This window comes from Myodes glareolus, chromosome 24 (genome assembly GCF_982192425.1).
Source record: "Myodes glareolus chromosome 24, mMyoGla1.1, whole genome shotgun sequence".
Classification (NCBI taxonomy): Eukaryota; Metazoa; Chordata; class Mammalia; order Rodentia; family Cricetidae; genus Myodes; species Myodes glareolus.
In genome coordinates, this window is record NC_142049.1 from 50,605,970 (window position 1) to 50,622,506 (window position 16,537).

The following is a 16,537-nucleotide window of genomic DNA, read 5'->3' on the forward strand; positions in this document are numbered from 1 at the left end:
AAAAAATGAACTGTGATAGATATGTAACTGTTACTCGGCAGAAATCACCCTTGGAATTGTGTGTCCCATTCCTTTGACACACATTCTCCTTGATCCACTCCTGCCCTGGTGGAGCACCTGTCGGGACACTCTTGATCTTCCTTTATATGCTCAGTGTCCTCAGAAGTCTCCTGAGTTGTTCCTGCAGGATCTTGTAAAGAGGGACCAGGGTCCCCTGCATGGAAGTGTGGGCTATGTAGGTCATCAGAGGTTTAGTCAGCCCCTGCCCTTCAGAAGAGGAGAGAAGACGATGAAATCAGAAGGTTCAGATTTAGACCCATGTCCTTCGATCAGACAACACAAAGAACGTGACTGACACCTAAGCCGACAAAGGAATGGGGGTTACAGATGATCAGTGAGTGACAGATGGACGCCTGATGCAAACACTGAGTTTCTAGGTAAGCAAATGGTTGGCAGTGAGCCCGACTAACCATCTCATACACAGGTAGCCACATGGCTCACAAGTGAATGACTTATAGGTGGGTAGACTAACTCACCAATACACTAGTGTAGTGAAAGCAAGTGATCCATTAACAACACAGTCAATGGATTTGCTGATTTACAAAGGTACATGTTTTGGCTCATAAAGGCCCAGACTTGATCATTAACTAAGACAGTGCTTGGATACCATGTTGTAGACTAATTATCAATTAACTGACTGTGGCTAAACAGCTGGCTGAGGTGCTATGGACAAGTTGATGGTAACAGACTGACTGGTGTCAGAGAGAATCCCATTTGGTCAGGTGACTGATGTGATGAAGTCTCACTAAAAAACTGAGGATTTATTAGATGACTAGGTTAATGAGGGGTGACTGGTGGCTGTCGGGAGGCATCTGTCTCACATTTCTGAGGAGGGTGCTGCCTCTGAGATAGAGAGGAGGCCTGGGAGGATAGAAATGGGAGAGGGGAAGGGTTTGCACAGAGTAAGTGGAGCAGGGGTTTGCGGATCGGGAACCGCACATGGGTTAGATGTGTGTGCTCAACTCTAGTGTATGTGGTGGTCGACTCATATCTACAGAGAAGTGGGGGTGGATGGGCCTGTCCCTATATCTCCCTCCAGCCTCTGACCACAACACATTGGAGGGGGTTGTTTCACACAATGCCTCAAGAGCCCACACGGAAAGCCTTGCTTTCCTCTCCTTAGCATGGTGTTGTGCAGAATGAAGACAGCAAGTCTGTCAGTGCACATGGACTCTGAGGATCCCACCAAGGTTAGTCGTGTGGGATCATTACATGCCATATCTCCTAATGTCCTCCATGTGATAGCTGTAGTGTGACGTGGCTCAACCACCATACCCGTCCTGAGCTCACCTTCCTGCTGGTTCCCACGATGGCTCTGGATCACAAGGCCCATCTCTGTCTAGAGTACAGTGTGAGGCTCTCTCGGTCTTTCTACTCCTTACTCCATGAAACAATACCTAGTCTCTGTCCCTCCAAGCTTCAGCCTGCTGTTACCCATTTCTCGTCATCGACGCTGAACCTCCTTCTTCCTGCCTTGTTTTCTATGGAGTGTGCTTTCTTTTTCTCTCCTGTTAAACAACATTGGATCAGAAATGTTGCAGTAAACCAGAGACAGGAAGAGGTCACATTCTGCAGTCATTGCTAATCTCCAATAGCATCTGATACTGTGTCTCCAGGATGCTCCATGCACCTGACTGTGACAGGCACCTCGTGCCTTGCGCTAATGGCATTGCCATGGTGTCTCTACCACATGGAGAGCCACAGGTAGAAGGTGGGCTTTGCGGAACCTGCCGTTCTTCAGTCTTCCTCTGGTTCACCCACGTGGCAGCCACGTTGACTATCACATTTTGTTCTCTCAAGCGGTCATCATCTCTCTATCATCCGAGCCAGTGTCTCATATCTGCATTGCTGCCCTCCTGAGGGCACAGTACTCCTGGTGACTCAGGAACTGCTGGTGTGAGTAGAGAGCACTAGGTAGGTGAGCCTGGGAAGAACTTCACCCATACCGGTAATGGCTAAGTGACAGCTTCAGAACCCTTCGTGGAGGGAGAATGAACACGTGTCTAATTATAATAAATACTCTGCACAAGAATTCTACCAGAACTTACAAGAAGAGCTAATGCCTATACTCCTCAAAGTGTTCCACATAGTAGAAACAAAAGGGACATTGCCAAACTCTTTTTATGAGGCTACAGTTATCCTGACACCGAAACCACACAAAGACTCAACCAAGAAAGAGAATTATAGATCAATCTCACTTGTGAATATGTGTCCCGCGCTACCGTCTCGCCAGCAAGAACCACGCGGTACACATAGGATCCTTCTGCAGAAAAGCTTTATGTCTCTTGGGAGCTAGAGCATAAGCCACATGGCGGAGACCCAGATAAGATGGAACCCATCCCTTATATAGGAAACAGACCCTGCTTTGGACGTGTCACTCTTGGATTGGTCAATTGTCCATAATCCCAGGTGAATGCCTCGGGAGTAGTGGAAAAATACCAACACGTGTGAGCTTTCTAGCTCACCTGGCGGTGCAGCGCCATCTATGGTGGAGAGTGTGGTTGCGGCCTTCTACAAATATGGATGCAAAAATACTCAATAAAACACTGGCGAACTGAATTCAAGAACACATCAAAAAAAAAAAATCATCCACCATGATCAAGTCGGCTTCATCCCAGAGATTCAGGGCTGGTTCAACATACAAAAATCTATCAGTGTAATCCATCCACTGAAAGAAAAAAACCATATGATCATTTCATTAGACGCTAAAAAAGCATTTGGCAAAATCCAATACCCCTTCATGATAAAGGTCTTGGAGAGATCAGGAATACAAGGAACACATTTAAATATAACAAAAACAATATACAGCAAGCCAACAGCTTACATCAGATTAAATGGAGAGAAACTCAAAGCCATTCCACTAAAATCAGGAACAAGACAAGGCTGTCCACTCTCACCATATCTCTTCAACATAGTGCTTGAAGTTCTAGCGATAGCAATAAGACAACATAAGGAGATGAAGGGGATTCGAATTGGAAAGGATGAAGTCAAGCTTTCGTTATTTGCAGATGATATGATAGTGTACATAAGTGACCCAAAAACTCTATCAGAGAACTCCTACATCTGATAAATACCTTCAGTGATGTGGCAGGATACAAAATCAACTAAAAAAAAATTAGTAGCCCTCCTATACACAAAGGATAGAAAAACAGAGAGGGAAATCAGAGAAACATCACCTTTCATAATAGCCACAAATAACATAAAATACCTTGGGTTAACAGTAACCAAGGAAGTGAAAGACATCTTTGACAAGAATTTTAAGTTTTTGAAGAAAGAAAATGAAGAAGATATCAGAAATGAAAAGATCTTCCACGCTCTTGGATAGGAAGGATCAACATAGCATAAATGGCAATCCTACCAAAAGCAATTTATAGATTCAATGCAATCCTCATCAAAATCCCAACACAATTCTTTACAGACCTTGAAAGAACAATAATCAACTTCATATGGAAAAACAAAAATCCAGGATAGCTGAAACAATCCTGGACAATAAAGGAACTTCCAGAGGCATCACCGTCCCTGTCATCAATCTCTTACAGAGCTACAGTAATGAAAACAGCTTGGTGTTGGCATAAAAACAGAGATATTGACCAATGGGATTGAATGGGAGACCGGGATATTAATCTACACACCTATGAACATCTAGTTCTTGACAAAGAAGCTAAAATTATACAATGGAAAAAAGAAAGCATCTTTAACAAATGGTGCTGGCATAACTGGATATCAACATGTAGAAGAATAAAACTAGATCCATATCTATCGCCATGCACAAAACTCAAGCCCAAATGGATTAAAGACCTCAATATAAATCTGACCACACGGAACATGTTAGAAGAGAAAGTGGGAAGCAGTCTTCAATGCATGGGCACAGGAGATCACTTTCTAAATATAATCCCAATAGCACAGACAATAAGAGCAACAATAAATAAATGGGACCTCCTGAAACTGAGAAGCTTCTGTAAAGCAAAGAACACAGTCAATAAAGCAAAAAGGTAGCCTACTGAATAGGAAAAGTTCTTCACCAATTCCACATCAGACAAAGGACTGATCTCCAAAATATATAAAGAACTCCAGAAATTAGACATTAAAATTCTAAGTAACACAATTAAAAAATGGAGTACTGAACTAAACAGAGAATTCACAACAGAAGAATTTCAAATGGCCAAAAGATACTTAAGGACATGTTCAACTTCCTTAGCTATCAGGGAAATGCAAATCAAAACAAATCTGAGATACCATCTTACACCTGTCAGAATGACTAAGATCAAAAACACTAATGATAGCCTATGCTGGAGAGCATGTGGAGTAAGGGGAACACTCATCTATTGCTGGTGGGAATGCAAACTTGTACAACCACTTTAGAAATCAGTGTGGCGGTTCCTCAGAAAATTGGGAATCAACCTACCTCAGGATCCAGCAATACCCAAGATGCTCAATCATACTACAAAAGTATTTGTTCAACTATGTTCATAGCAGCATTATTTGCAATAGCCAGAACCTGGAAACAACCTATGTGCTCCTCAACTGAAGAATGGATAAAGAAAATACGGCACATTTACACATTAGAGTACTACTCAGTGGTTGAAAAAACAAAAAACAATGACATCTTGAATTTTGCATGCAAATGAATGGGATTAGAAAACACTATCCTGAGTGAGATAACCCAGACCCAAAAAGATGAATATGGTATGTACTCACTCATAAGTGGATACTATCTATAAACAAAAGACATTGAGCCCATTGGTCATGGTCCTAGGAAAGCTAAGTAATAAAGTGAACCCCCCCCCAAAAAAAAACATATATAGACCCATCTGGGAATTAGAAACAGACAAGATTGCCTGACAAAATTGGGAGAATGGGGGCAGGGGAAGAAGTAAGTGTAGAAAGGGAAGAAGAGGGGAGAAGGGGAGGGTTGAGGAGAACTTGAGGGAATGGTATAGTTGAGATGGAGGAAGGACAGAGATGTGATCAAGAGATTATCTTGATTGAGAGAGCCTTTATAGGATTAGCAGAAACCTGGCTCTAGAGAAATTCCTAGGAAACCACATTGATGACTCCGCCTAAGACCATAAACAATAGAGGAGAGGGGGCCCAATCTTGACTTGCCCAGTAGTCAGACTGATGATTATCCTGAATATCACCATAGAACCTTCGTCTAACAACAGATGGAGACAGAGGCAGAGACCCACATCGGAGCTCTGGATTGAGCTCCCAAGGTCCAGTTGAAGAGTAGAAGGAATGAGAATATGAGCAAAAAGGTCAAGACCATGAAGGATTCACCCACTGAAACAGTTTACCTGAGCTAATGGGAGCTCACCAACTCCAGCTGGACTGGGAAGGAATAAGCATAGGACCAAAACTAGTCCCTCTGAATGTGGCTGACCATTGCATGGCTGGGGCAGACTGGGGGGGCCAATGGCAGTGGCACCAGGATTCATCTCTACTGCATGTACTGGCTTTTTGGGATCCTATTCTCTTTGAATGCATACTCTGCTCAGCCTAGATATAGTAGGGAGGGCCTTGGACCTTCCACAAAGCAATGTGCCTTACCGTCTCCTAGGATTAGACGGGGATAGGGTGGGAGGGTGTGTGGAGGGAATGGGAGTGGAAATTTGGATTGGTATTTTTTAAAAATCTAATAAATTAAAAAAAACAAAGGTAGCAATGGAAGTACCTGAAATGAAGACATTAATGAAGATTTAGCTTCTAGATATATGAAGAATTTCTGAAGAGCTAATACAACTAATTAAATATAGGTAAAAAATAAACATAGGTAACGCAGAGAGATCTAATGAGCTAATAATAATAGTCATGCTCAGTCAGAGGTGCCAATCAGAGAAGAAAAGTTTAGACCTTTATAGACCTGAATGGAGGGGGGAGGACCTTAGACTTCCCATGGGGCAGGGAACCCTGACTGCTCTTAGGACCAGAGAGAGAGAGGGGGAGGGAAAAGGGAGGCGTGGAGGAGGTGGAAATTCTAAATAAATAAATAAATAAATAAATAAATAAATAAATAAATGAAAGTACAAGAAATTCTTGGAACTGAAGTATCCTGAAGAGATTCTAGCAGAATCCATGCAAATGAAACATATACCTCACCTAGCACCTTGCTGTCACCCTACCCCAGAGTGTACACTATAAAGAAGCCTTTTCTTGGGTCCACAAAGAAGTTTCTATGAAGATGTCTTTGTCTATCTGTTGCTCAATCTCAGCTGCCAACTGGATGAACTCTAGAATCATGTAGGAGATGGGCCTCTGGGTAGGTTTGGGAGGGAGTATCTTAAAGGTTAAATGGAGTGGGAAGACATACCCATGTTGTAGGAGGCTGCTAGTTTGTTCCCTGCTGCTCAGCCCCAAAATAATCACATTGAAACCATATTATTTGCAATACTGTTTGGTCAATAGCTTAAGTGTATTTCTGGCTAACTCATACCTTAAATTAACCCATCTCCATTAAACTGTGTATCACCATGAAGCCGTGGCTTATTGGGTTAAGTTCCGGCATCTGTCTCTGGTGGCGCTTCATGGCTTCTCACTGACTCTGACTTCTTTCTCCCAGCATTCAGTTTAGTTTTCCCCACCTACCTCTATTCTGCCCTGCGCAGGCCCAAGACAGTCCTTTATTAACCAATGGTATTCACAGCATAAAGAGGGAAACCCCACATCATACCCACCCAGATATTGTTTCCTGGGCTAGGATTTTGGACTAGATAAAAGATAATCATATGGGGACCATGAGAGAGGATTAAAGTGGGGAGAGGATGGGAGGGGAGCAGAGAAAAATATATAGCTCAATAAAAATCACTTAAAAAAACAAAAGCCCCCCCTCAATAAATGTTCTGCACAGACACATTCTATTTCAGTCAGTCCCTTCCCTGTGCTCCACTCTGACCCCTTTTTTCCCTCCCTATACAGACTCATCAGCAAGACTCCAGGGTACAGTGCCACCCTGAGATTGCAAGACCTTCACAGGGGCTCGCCTTAGGAACATAGCAGTTCTTGAACTATGACTCCCTCGGGCTTCATGGGGGTGAGGCCTCAGGAGTACTCAGAGATCCAAACCCACCAAGAAACCATCAGGAGCATTGCTCTCATGTGAAGCAGTGTGCTCTCTATGACTCCCCAGAGGTAACTCCTGGACCCCCCCATTCCAACAGACTGTTAAACTGCTGTGCCTGAGTCTCATGCTTCGTTGAAATTGTCTGATTTTTGCAATAAGAGACCTGTGACTAAGGTTATGCTCCTTCATTTTATTCAGTCTGACATCACCAGAGGTTATTTCCTCTGCTTATTTTTCCTAATCAGAATAATGGTCTGACCCCTCTCTCCTCCTGCCTCACCTCTCTTTCTCTTTCTACTTCTTCCTCCCCAAATTTACCATGTAAATGGATATACACATGTGTGTGCTGATGCTGTTGCCTGTGAGTACTTGTATGAAGGCTGTAGGTCAAAGTTCAGTGTCTTCCTCTATTGCTCTCCACAATATTATTACACTGTCATCATCATCATCATCATCATCATCATCATCATCACCACCACCACCACCACCACCATTATTTGACACAGGGTGTGGCGACTTAAAGGAAAATGGTTCTCATCTGCCCACAGGAAGTGGCACATTTAGGAGGTGTGGTCTTTTGAAGTAGTTGTGGCCTTGTTGGAGGAAGTGTGTCACTGGGGTAGGTCTTGGGGTTTCGAATGCTCAAGCCAGGTCCAGTGTCGTTCTTTCTTCCTGATGCCTGTCAGTCCAGATGTAGAACTCTCAGCTCCCACCACGCTTCCAGCCATGATGATAAGGGGCTGAAGCTGTGAACTGTAAGCCAGCCCCAATTAAATGTTCTCCTTTATAAGAGTTTCTGTGGTCATGTTGTCTCTTCACAGCAATGGAAACCCTGACTAAGACAGGAATCGGCACCAGGGACTGGGGTATTGCTTTTATAAGCCTGACCCTGCTTTTGGAAGAATACGTAACACTTTGGACTAGAAAGCGGATTGGACATTTTAATGAGGCTTAGTAGGAGCATAGAAGACAGTGGAGCTGAGGGTGATTTGAACTTGGGGGCCTGGTTTGAGACATTTCAGTTGGGAATATTACTGTGTGGCCTAGAAATTATCCTTGTGATGTTTTGGTGAAGATCGTGGCTGTGTTCTGCCCTTGTCCAAAATAATTGCCTGAGGCTAAATTGAAGAGTTATGGATGTTTTGGCAGAGGAGAGTTCCAGACAGCTAGTATTGACTGTGTTGCTTGGCTATTAGTGGCCGGTCTTATGCAGTTCTATAGTGAAAAGGAGCAAGCTGAGCAAGGAAAACCACAAAATGCATAGGTTGAGGAGAAGAGGGGCACCAGGAGTGCAAAGAAGCTAAGTCCTGTGTTCAAGGAGATAAACAGATTAAAGCTAAATGGAATAAAGAGACTGGTGACTTCAGGACAAGACCCCACTCAGCTAAGCTTCCAACTTGTGGAAAAGAGTTAAAGAAAAGCTGAGGGCCTGGTGTGGTGGTGCACACCTTCAATCCCAGCATTCCAGAGGCAAAGGCAGACAGAGTTCAGAGTTCAAGATCAACGTAGTCTACAAATTGAGTTCCAGGACAGGTTAGCTTATGCAATGAATGAAACCATAGAAAACAGAAAGCTGGGGAAGATGTTTTTGAGCAAAGGGACTATGTTCCAGCCCCAGAAAGCAGCAGAAATTGACAGCTTCAGCCGTGTGACTCAGTCTTTAGAGTCCAGGATACAAGAAAGGGGTTATGGAATTTCCGTCCAAAGCTAAGGAAAGCTGATGAGGCCAGGCATGTGTCAGAGTTGCCCCTGCATAGAGGCCTAGGGGGGCCACTGTGTGAAGCTGTGGAAACAAAGCCTAGATTACCTTAATAATTATCTAAGATATTGTAGATGTCAGAGTTGTGGAATATGTGCCAAGAGAAGCTGCTAACAGGGAGTGGAACCAGCTCAAGAGAAAGAAGCGTGTAGCAGTCAACAGCTGTTGAGTTGGAGAGCTGGAGAGTGTTTTGACAGCAGACAGAGATGCGGAGTTTGGAGTTTGCCCAACTGGTTTTAGTTTTGTTTCAGTCCAATATTTCCTCACTATGTGCCCTTTCCTCCTCTTTGGAACAGCGATGTATATCCTGTGCCATTGTATGTTGGAAGCATATTACCTGCTTTTTTATTTTGATTTTATAGGGGAGTTACAGTTAAGAGATTGCATGAGTCTCAGAAGAGACTGAACTTTGAACTTTTAAACAGTGCTGATACTTTGATTATCTATGTTTTGAAGTTGGACTAAATGCACTTTGAATTATGATGTGGCTGCAAGCCTATGGGACCAGAGAGTGGAATGCGGTAGTTTGAATGAAAATGCCCCCCATGGGTACATAGAGAATGACACTGTTAGGAGTTGTGACCTTGTTGGAGGAAGTGTGTTACTGGGGTTGGGCTTTGGGGTTTCAGATGCTCAAGTCAGGCCTAATATCACTCTCTCTTCCTGCTGCCTGAGGATTCTGATGTAGAACTTCTTCTCCAGTACCATGTCTGCCTGCATGCCGTAATGCTTCCCGCCATGATGATAATGGACTAAACCTCTGAACTATAAGCTAGTCCCAATTAAATAATTCCCTTTATAAGAGTTGCTGTGGTCCTGACGTCTCTTCACAGCTATAAGACACAGGGTCTTTCCCTAACCTGGAGCCTGCTGATTAGGCTAGACTGGCTGACCTATGAACCCCTGGGGTCGCCACTTTATGAGCTTCTATATTTTGATGAGAGATACTTTTGCATGTGACTTTATGTAAGTGCTTGGAATCTAAACTCAGGTCCTCAGTTTACCCACAGACTGTGCTCTACAGCCTCCTGTATAATGGCTTTCTAGAAAACCAGTTACCTTTCTGTATACCAATGGCAGATGATTAAAAGGAAATCAGGGGAGCAGTGCCATTCACAGCAGCCTCGAAAGTACTTGGAATAAACCTAACTAAGGAAATAAAAGACATATATGAAAACTTTTAAACACTAAGAAATGGCGTAAGAGACACCAAAAGACAGAGAGATCTCCCATGTTCATGTTTTAGAATTAGTCTCGTGAGGATGGACATCCTACCAAAAGCAATCCACGGAATCAATGCAGCAATCAAAATGGAAACTCTATCCTTCACAAACTTTTTTTTTAAAAAAAAAAATCCAAAGATTCATATAGATACACAAAATTCCCCACATAGTCAAAGCAGTCCTAAGGAATAAGAATCTTGCTGGAGACATGATGATACCGTCCATCAAGTCACACTACAGAACCTTACTATTAAAACCAACATAGCATTGGCAAAAAACAAATACCAGAGCAATAGAATAGAATAAAGCGTCCAGACAGGAACCCTCACAGCTACAGCAACCAGCTTTTTATTTTTTTTATTTTTTTATTTTTTTTAAGTAAATTTTATTAAATTATAAAAGTTTCCATTTCCGCCCCCCTCCCAACACCCTCCCACTCCCCCCACTCCCCCTCCTCCTCCCTCTTTGTCCCCCAGGGCAGTCAGGGTTTCCTGCCCTGTGGGAAGTTCCAGTTCCTTCCCCCTCCCTCCAGGTCCAGGAAGGTGAGTGTCCAAACAGACTGGATCCCCAAAATCCAGTATATGTAGAGGAAACAGGTCCCAGTGTCATAGTCAATGGCTTTTCAGAAAGACTTCGGGCCAACCACAGTCAGAGAATCCGGCCAAATTCCGAGAATCTGGTTAGATCACGTCCTCGTTCAGTCCCAGTCCAACTGGCCTTGGTAAACTCTCATCAGATCCGTTCCCTTGTATCAGTGGGTGATAGCATCCCTCGCAGTACTGATTTCGTTTTTCATGTTCTTCCTCCTTCTGCTCCTCATTTGGACCTCGGGGGGCTCAGTCCGGTGCTCCAATGTGGGTCTCCGACTGTATCGCCGTCCTTCGCCAGATGAAGGATCTATGGTGATAAGCAAAATATACATCAGTATGGTCATGGGCCACGGCCGATTCAGGCACCCTCTCCTCTGTCCAGAGAGCAATCTGGGGGATCTCTCCTTGGACCTGGGATCCCATATATAATCAAGTCTCCTGTAAACCCTAAAATGGCTCCCTTAGTTGAAATATATTCTTCCCTGATCCCATATTCATCTTTCCTCCTTCCCTCCTCCCTTCCCTGGCCACCATGCTTTCCCCGTTCCTCCCCTACTCCCTTCTCTCTAACCCTCTCCCCTTCCATCGACCCTCCCACCCCCCCATGCACCCGAGGTTACCTGGGACTCTTGTCTATTTCCTACCTCCTGGAGGATAGCTAAATAATCTTCATCAGGTTCATCTTCTTATTTAGCTTCTCTAGGATCACGAATAATAGGCTCAAAAACCTTTAATTATGGTTAGAATCCACTTATGAGTGAATACATACCGTGTTCCTCTTTTTGGGTCTGGCTTACCTCACTCAGTAAAGCGTTTTCTATTTCCATCCATTTGCATGCAAAATTCAAGATGTCATTGTTTTTTACCGCTGAGTAAAACTCTAATGTGTATATGTTCCACACCTTTTTTAACCATTCTTCTATTGAGGGGCACCTAGGCTGTTTCCAGGTTCTGGCTATTACAAATAATGCTGCTATGAACATAATAGAACAAATGCTTTTGTAGTATGTTAGGGAATCTTTAGGGTATATTCCCAAGAGTGGAATTGCTGGGTCCTGAGGGAGGTTGACTCCCAGTTTCCTGAGAAACCGCCACACTGATTTCCACAGTGACTGCACGAGTTTGCATTCCCACCAACAATGGATGAGTGTTCCCCTCACCCCACATCCTCTCCAGCATAGGCTATCGTTGGTGTTTTTGACTTTAGCTATTCTGACAGGTGTAAGATGGTATCTCAAAGTGGTTTTGATTTGCATTTCCCTGATCGCTAAGGAGGTTGAGCATGACCTTAAGTGTCTTCTGGCCATTCGAAGTTCATCTGTTGTGAATTCTCTGTTAAGTTCAGTACCCCATTTTTTAATTGGGTTAATTAGAGTTTTAGTGCCTAGTTTCTTGAGTTCTTTGTATATTTTGGAGATCAGACCTTTGTCTGATGAGGGGTTGGTGAAGATCTTCTCCCAGTCAGAAGGCAGCCTTTTTGTCCTACTGACAGTGTCCTTTGCTTTACAGAAGCTTCCCAGTTTCAGTAGATCCCATTTATTCATTGTTTCTCTTATTGTCTGTGCTGCTGGGGTCCTACTTAGGAAGAGGCCTCCTGTGCCTAAATCTTGTAGACTACTTCCCACTTTCTCTTCTATCAGGTTCAAAGTGGACGGATTAATGTTGATGTCTTTAATCCATTTGGACTTGATTTTTGTGCATGGTGATAGATATGGATCTACTTTCATTTTTTTACAGGTTGACATCCAGTTATGCCAGCACCATTTGTTAAAGATGCTTTCCTTCTTCCATTGTATACCTTTAGCTCCCTTGTCGAAAATTAGGTGTTCATAAGTTTGTGGGTTAATATCTGGGTCTTCTATTCGATTCCATAGGTCGACTTCTCTGTTCTTATGCCAATACCAAGCTGTTTTCAATACTGTAGCTCTATAATAGAGTTTGAAGTCAGGGATGGTAATGCCTCCAGAAGTTCTTTTATTGTATAAGATTGTTTTGGCTATCCTGGGTTTTTTGTTTTGCCATATAAACTTGATTATTGTTCTCTCAAGGTCTGTGAAGAAGTTTGATGGGATTTTGATGGGGATTGCATTGAATCTATAGATTGCTTTTGGTAGAATTGCCATTTTTACTATGTTGATTCTCCCAATCCAAGAGCAGGGGAGGTCTTTCCATTTTCTGGTATCCTCCTCAATTTTTTTCTTCAAAGACTTAAAGTTTTTGTCAAATAGGTCTTTCACTTCCTTGGTTAGAGTAACCCCAAGATATTTTATGCTATTTGTGGCTATCATGAAAGGTGATGCTTCTCTGATTTCCCTCTCTGCTTCTTTATCCTTTGTGTATAGGAGGGCCACTGATTTTTTGGAGTTGATCTTGTATCCTACCACGTTACTAAAGGTGTTTATCAGCTGTAGGAGTTCTTTGGTAGAGTTTTTGGGGTCACTTATGTAAACTATCATATCGTCAGCAAATAACGAAAGTTTAACTTCATCCTTTCCAATACGAATCCCCTTGATCTCCTTATGTTGTCTTATTGCTATTGCTAGAACTTCAAGCACTATATTGAAGAGGTATGGAGAGAGTGGACAGCCTTGTCTTGTTCCTGATTTTAGTGGAAAGGCTTTGAGTTTCTCTCCATTCAGTTTGATGTTAGCTGTCGGCTTGCTGTATATTGCTTTTATTATATTTAGGTATGATCCTTGTATCCCCAGTCTCTCCAACACCTTTATCATAAATGGGTGTTGAATTTTGTCAAATGCTTTTTCAGCATCTAGTGAGATGATCATATGGTTTTTTTCTTTCAGTTTATTTATATGATGGATTACATTGATAGATTTGCGTATGTTGAACCAGTCCTGCATCTCTGGAATGAAGCTGACTTGATCATAATGGATAATTTTTCTAATGTGCTCTTGGATTCGGTTTGCCAGTATTTTATTGAGAATTTTCGCGTCGATGTTCATGAGTGAGATTGGACTGTAATTCTCTTTCTTGGTTGTGTCTTTGTGTGGTTTTGGTATTAGGGTAACTGTAGCATCATAAAAGGAGTTAGGCAGTGACTCTTCTGTTTCTATATTGTGGAATACGTTAAGGAGTATAGGTATTAGCTCTTCCTGGAAGTTCTGGTAGAATTCTGCATTGAAACCATCTGGTCCTGGGCTTTTTTTGGTAGGGAGATTTTTGATAACAGCTTCTAATTCTTCGTGACTAACAGGTCTATTTAGATTGTTCACCTGTTCTTGGTTAAACTTTGGTATATGGTACTTATCTAAAAAAATGTCCATTTCTTTTACATTTTCCAACTTTGTGACATATAAACTTTCATAGTAAGATCTAATGATTCTCTGAATTTCCTCTGTGTCTGTGGTTATGTCCCCCTTTTCATTTCTGATCTTATTAATTTGCATGTTCTCTCTCTGCCGTTTGATTAACTTGGATAGGGGTTTGTCAATCTTGTTGATTTTCTCCAAGAACCAGCTTTTTGATTCATTGATTCTTTGGATTGTTTTCTCTGTTTCTATTTTGTTGATTTCAGCCCTCAGTTTGATTATTTCCAGTCTTCTAGACCTCCTGGGTGAATCAGCTTCTTTTTTTTCTAGATCTTTCAAGTGTGCTGTTAAGTCTCCAATGTGTGCTTTCTCCGCTTTCTTTAATTTGGCACTTAGTGCTATGAACTTTCCTCTTAGCACTGCTTTCATAGTGTCCCATAGGTTTGAGTATGTTGTGTCTTTGTTTTCATTAAATTCAAGGAAGAGTTTAATTTCTTTCTTTATTTCTTCCTTGACCCAGGGGTGATTTAGTAGTTGACTGTTCAGTTTCCATGAGTTTGTTGGCTTCCTGGGGGAAGCATTGTTGTTGAATTCTAATTTTAATCCATGGTGATCTGACAAGACACAGGTAGTTACTAATATTTTTTTGTATCTGTGGAAGTTTGCTTTGTTACCGAGTATGTGGTCAATTTTCGAGAAGGTTCCATGAGCTGCAGAGAAAAAGGTATATTCTTTCCTATTTGGGTGGAGTGTTCTATAGATGTCTGTTAAGTCCATTTGATTCAATACCTCCAATAATTCTCTTATTTCTCTGTTTGGTTTCTGTCTGATTGACCTGTCCATTGGTGAGAGAGGAGTGTTGAAGTCTCCTACTATTAGTGTGTGTGGTTTGATGACCGCCTTGAGTTCTAGAAGAGTTTCTTTTACATATGTGGGTGCCTCTATATTAGGAGCATAGATATTCAGGATTGAGACTTCCTCCTGATGAATTGTTCCAGTTATGAGTATGAAATGTCCATCTCCATTTCTTCTGATTGATTTTAGTTTGAAGTCGATTTTGTTAGATATTAGAATGGCCACGCCCGCTTGTTTCTTAGGTCCATTTGCTTGGAAAACCTTTTCCCAACCCTTTACTCTGAGTAAGTGTCTGTCTTTGTGGTTGAGGTGTGTTTCTTGTAAACAGCAGAATGTTGGATCCTGTTTTCGTATCCAATCTCTAAGTCTGTGCCTCTTTATAGGTGAATTGAGTCCATTGATATTAAGTGATATTAATGACCAGTGGTTGTTGACTCCGGTCATTTTTTTTTTTTTTTTAGGTAGTAAAGTGTATGTGTTTTTCTTCTTTGATTTGTGCTTGTGAATGGTCGCTAGATGTTCGAGTTATTGTAGGCCGTGTTGGGAATGTTGGATTCCTTGGGTTGTGATTTTCCTTCTAATATTCTCTGTAAGGCTGGATTAGTAGCTACGTATTGTTTAAATTTGTTTTTATCCTGGAATATTTTGTTTTCTCCGTTGATAGTGAACAATAGCTTGGCTGGGTATATTAGTCTGGGTTTGCATCCATGGTCTCTTAGTTTCTGCAGTACCTCTATCCAGGATCTTCTGGCTTTCATGGTTTCCATAGAGAAGTCCGGTGTAAGCCTGATAGGTTTACCTTTATAAGTTACTTGACCTTTTTCCTTTGCAGCTCTTAAAATTTTTTCTTTAATATTTATGTTTTGTGTTTTGATTATTATATGGCGCGGGGATGTTTTTTTCTGATCCAATCTATTCGGTGTTCTGTATGCTTCTTGAACCTTCATAGGAATATCGTTCTTTAGGTTGGGAAAGTTTTCTTCTATAATTTTGTTGAATATATTTTCTGGGCCTTTGATCGGCAGTTCTTCTCCTTCTTCAATCCCTATTATTCTTAGATTTGGTTTTTTTATTGTGTCCCAGATTTCCTGAATGTTTTGTGAAGAGAATTTGTTGGATTTGCCATTTTCTCTGATCAGAGCATTTATTTTCTCTATGGTATCTTCAGAATCTGAGATTCGTTCTTCTATCTCTTGTATTCTATTGGTTTTCCTTGATTCTGTAGTCTCCGCTCGTTTACCTAGGTTTTCCATATCCAGCCGGTTCTCGTTTTGTGTTTTCTTCATTGCCTCCATTTCAGTTTTCAATTCTTGGACTGTTTCCTTTACTTGTTTGATTGTTTTTTCTTGGTTTCTCAGGGTATCACTCACGGATTTACTTATTTCTTCAAACTTTTTGTTATATTTCTCATCCATTTCTATACTCATTTCTTCAAACTTTTTGTTATACTTCTCGACCAGTTCCTTAAGGGAGTTATTCATATCCTGTTTAAGGGACTCTATTGCTTTCATAATGGCACTTTTTTCCACTTCATCTGGGTTAGAGTGTTCAAATCCTTCTGTTGTAGGGTCGTTGGGATCTGATATTTTCATGTTGTTTTTCAGATTGTTGGAGGAGGTCTTGCCTTGGCGTCTGCCCATCTCTTCGATCCAATGCTCTCTATTGGAACTTCTGGTATCGGGTCAGGTTCCCTTGTTGGGCAGGGAGTTCACTGATAGAATGCC